We start from the raw sequence: 5,007 nt of genomic DNA on the forward strand, positions 1-5,007 counted from the left end.
TACGTTTAGGCATGTATACCCATACGTGGGTTCGAAACCACAAATGACTCACTAGCAGGGAATGGCATAATGGCTTTAGGATGGTTGGCAACATGAAATACAGTAGAGACAATACACGACACTTCCGGATTTAGCCTTGTTAAAATGGAAAATTCGCGCTAAATCCATATATCAATGGAAATGTATATACGGGAATGGATAAATAAATTACGTCTAGAAAGAAAGTGTTACTAAGATATTAACTTCAAAGTTGCTAAAGCAATTCTGTATAAATGAATGAAGAATTATTTAACACGTTATTATTTAAAGACTGAAATTAGACATATAATCAAGATGTGAAATGGTCTGCTGTGAAAGGGCTTGATCTTTCATTTATGCATTACTTTTTCAGATTGAGCATTCCTGCCTGAACGTTCGCGGCTAGATTTGCTTTTTTTCTCATTTAAAAGCATTGTATCATCACATTCAATTACTTGTCAACAAAAAATTCGGCACATTCCTTGCACACATGACTCAATGAATTTACATTTAAGAGTTGGACAATTTTACTTTCAACTTGAAGCTTACTAACAGAAAGAACCTCTATAAATTTAGCCTCAAAAACATTCAAACATTCCTTATAAGCAATTCTTGCCATAATGCCATTACATTAGTGTAAAGCAAATTTGCATCACATTGTTTCAACAAAATATGTACATTTCTTAAATCACTCATATTTTCTTCAGTGGTCGACAACGCATTACGGCATTCCAAATGGGGTAACTTGAAACACAACCGGCCACACTCATATGTATATGTATTTTCCTGAATTAAATCAAACCCACATATCACACCTACAACAACACTTCGGTATTGAAGGTCAACTGCTGCTCTATACAGCAAAATAAGCTTATTATATTTTAAGCCAGTTAAATTGCAGTAAGCTCGCAGTTGCGAACAACAGTATTCTGTAAGAAGGAAGTCAGCTCCCAGACGAAACTATCTTTACATCGGTCTGTTTTCAGACCAACTTTGCTTTACGGGAGCGAAAGCTGGGTGGACTCAGGATATCTTATTCATAAGTTAGAAGTAACAGACATGAAAGTAGCAAGAATGATTGCTGGTACAAACAGGTGGGAACAATGGCAGGTGGGTACTCGGAATGAGGAGATAAAGGTGGTGATTATTGTTTTAAGAGGAAGTATAACTAGGCAACCATCCTCTATTGAGGAGATAAAGGCTAATTTAGAAATGAACTCGATGGATGAAGTTGTACGCATAAACCGGCTTCTGTGGTGGGGTCATGTGAGGCGAATGGAGGAGGTTAGGTTACCTGGGAGAATAATGGACTCTGCTATGGAGGGTAAGAGAAGTAGAGGTAGACCAAGACGACGATGGTTAGACCCGGTTTCTAACGATTTAAAGATAAGAGGTATAGAACTAAATGAGGCCACAACTCTAGTTGCATATCGAGGTTTGTGGCGACGTTTAGTAAATTCACAGAGGCTTGCAGACTGAACGCTGAAAGGCATAACAGTGTATGATGATAATGTATGTATGTATGTATGTATGTATGTATGTATGTATATATGTATGTATAAAATGTGGGCCGCGCAGGTCAGAAGTTTACGAAGTACTATAAAAATATCTTTGTAACTGGAATAATATATATGCAAACACAATATTTACTTACATTTTCTTGTCACGAGGGAAACGGAAGAAAGAGCGCGAATCCTTCTGCACTTCATAGTTATTGCAACCAAACACAGCACATACCTTTCCACTCATATTGAGAGGAGATATAAAGGAATGACACACGCTACTATATACTTATGTCAACTTAATGCAAAAGCACAAATAACGCCAAAAACTTCACAAACAAATACACGTGCTCTTATGACAGAATCAGTAACTCGCGGGTCACTCCGCTAGAGAGAGAGAGAGCTCTAATCGCTGTCCCTAGATATCTCGCAGAGTGTCGCGTATTGTCTCTATTGTATTTGGTAAGGTACGAGTTGTTCCAGACAGAACGACTGCCGACATTGTCACAACGAGATCGGAAACTTCCTCACGTCTTGAGACATTGAATGTACAATGAAAATTTAAAAAATGCCAGACATCACAGTATTCGTTCTATTTTGGCCAACGGCTTGAAATATCCTGCGTGGTTGTCCACGGAGACGTTCATGGTATCTCCACTACTGGCAGGAGTCGTCGAATAGATATCACTGCCCTAACCGCAAAAGTAAAAAGTGGGTATATAATTGATCCAAGCATCATATCCGAAACTGATGCGATGCCGCTAGAAGTCGGCAAAGAGGAAAAAGGGATAGAATATGAAAAACTCATGTATCCCTACTAAATATTACCTCAAGAACCTATAAGTCATGGGAGCCAGAGGCACTATTACATCTTTCTTTATTTTTGTCGTCATTTGCAACACACTTAGATTCAGTAAAGATCTAGTCCATGCCGCCGTTGCCCTCACACTCCTGAAAGGATTTCTCAGGATATTGAGACACCATTTATATTTAACTTCATGTAACGCACTCAGCGTGTCACAAATTTCGTTTCTAGTATTTATATTACTGGATTTCATTCCCTTTGTTCATAACTGCTGTATGCTATTAATTTGTTGTAGCATAGTGGACCTTTTAGTCATCTGTAATGCCAGGCAAATGAATAAGTTAGTTACTAAAGGTGATGCCTTGTCGATGCAAACATAATCCCCTGTCTTCATGGTAGGTCGTATATACAGGGTTATTCTAAATGATTGTCGGGGTTACAAAAATTCATAACTCACAGTGCAATTGACGTAGGAATATGAATCTTGTTTTATTGTGTTCTGTAACTCATGAAGTTAGTTTGACGTACATAGTACATTACAAATGCTCGATATGTGCGCCTTGTGTCACTCTACACACATCTACTCGATAATCCATCTCTTCCCACACACGAGTCAACATGGCAGCGGTGATGCTTTCGAAGGTGGCTTGGATGCGCTGCTTCACTTCCTGAATATCCACCGGTAGAGGAGGAACAAATCCCTGATCTTTAACATATCCCCACAGGAAGAAATCGCATGGTGTATGATCTGGTGAACGTGGTGGAAAGGGTAAGAGCATCAGATCACCTTCCGTTCCGCGTCCCATCCATCGTTGTGGAAGTTCTTGGTTTTAAAATGTTCTAACCTCCCTGTGGAAATGAGGTGGTGCACCATCCTGTTGCAGCACGTAATCATCCCTGTTATCACTCAACTGGGGTAACAGCCATTCTGTAAGCATGTCCAGGTAAGTCAGCCCTGATACTGTCTGTTCATTGAAGAAGAACGGGCCATAGACGTTCGTGTTTGTCACGACACAGAACACATTCACCTTAGGAGAGTCTCGCATATGTCCCATATAACAATGGGGGTTCGTTGCACACCAAATGCGAACGTTTTGTTTGTTTACCTTTCCACCTACATGAAAAGTAGCTTCGTCACTGAAAACTACTCTGTCACGAAAACCATCATCTTCTTCAATCCGTTCCTGTAGTGCCATGCAAAAGTATAAGATTTAGCATCAGATCGTGAAGATAGATGATTCTTGGGCTTTTTCAACCTTTTTTGCCAGAAAGTTTCCCTCAGTAATATTGGTCAAAAAGCCGTTATGTCTCAAGGTGCACTCACCATCGCGAGTAGTTCTCTCTTGACTTTGATTTCATTCAGGACGCTTTCATCTGATTTCTTTTTCCGTCCATCTAATCCTCGGCATTCGTATCCAGATGTCCATTTCAAAATCTTCTAGCCATTTCCTGTCTTGTTCAATCAATGTCCAGGATTCTCGGCTGTATAAAAGGACGCTCCAGTCAAGAGATTTTGCAAAGCGTTTTCTAACTTGGATGTCCAGGTGTTTATTTTTCAATAAATTTCATTGCTGATGAACGCTTGTTTGACCAGTGCTATCCTCCTCTTGATATCCATGCTACATCTGTTGTCTTGTGTAATAATACTTCTAAGAAATGGGAATTTTGTGACCTGTTCCATCTTCCTGTTCTCAGACTTGGTATTCATACGAACTACGAATATTTGCTGACAACTAACACCATTGTTTTCTTAGCACTGATTTTCATATTTAAATCAGCTATTTCAGATGATAGCACTTTTAGCACTTTAGACAGTTCGATTCCTGAGTCGGCGACTACTGATGTATTGCTAACAAAAGGAATGTCATGAATCTGCTGACCGTTGATCTTAACACCCTTGCCCTTCTTTATGGCCTCTTCAATAAATAGATTTAGTAGGTAAGGCGATAATGAGCGGCCTTGTTTGATACCCTTCCTATTTCTTGCTGTTGTACTGTACTCTTGTATCCCTATAGTCGTGGTACAGCCTGAGAATCAATCTTATGGCTTCCAGTCCAAAAAAAATGTTGAAGAGCTTCACCCAGTTTACATTGTCAAATGCCTCCTCGGCGTCTACGGAGGCTACATAGGTATATATCTGTTCGGCTCCAGTCTCCTTTTTAAATTTGTTCGAAGAGCCAGGGTTGCTTCTCTTGTTCCTCTTCCTTTTCTGAATCCAGACTAATCCTTATCTATGTCTATTTTATTCCTTATCCTGTTCTTTATTATCTGTAGTAATATTTTAGACAGTGGCGGTGGGCTCTCAGGAGCACAGGAGCACGTGAACACCCAGTTTTAATACATATTTACGCATTCATGGATAATTTAAAACTTTCCTTTCTTTCGGCCTGATTTCGACAATCGATCGAAAACACTCGACTTATATCGAAGCTCCGTTACACCGACAGTTGTTCGTTTTGACTGACAGTGCAGCGAGCACACTGGATAATGCGCTATTGTGCTGAAGACTATACGCATGCGCAAAGCAGATGACGTCATGGTTTTCTGCACTGATATTCCCATTTGCGAAGAGCACGGCAAGGTACGTGCCTTCTCGTCTAGAGCCACCCTCAATCCAGTGGCAGTATGACAGTTGACCACAAGGGTCCGCCACCTCCCCTATTACGGTTAGCCACAGCCTCC

At 40.2% G+C, this 5,007-nt stretch overlaps 1 pseudogene; it reads right to left on the reverse strand.

The window, feature by feature from the left end:
- Positions 1-2,861: 2,861 nt before the first annotated feature.
- Positions 2,862-3,521, reverse strand: LOC137497046 (uncharacterized; annotated as a pseudogene).
- Between the last annotated feature and the right edge of the window lie 1,486 nt (positions 3,522-5,007).

Source organism: Anabrus simplex, chromosome 1 (genome assembly GCF_040414725.1).
Source record: "Anabrus simplex isolate iqAnaSimp1 chromosome 1, ASM4041472v1, whole genome shotgun sequence".
In the NCBI taxonomy this organism is placed as follows: Eukaryota; Metazoa; Arthropoda; class Insecta; order Orthoptera; family Tettigoniidae; genus Anabrus; species Anabrus simplex.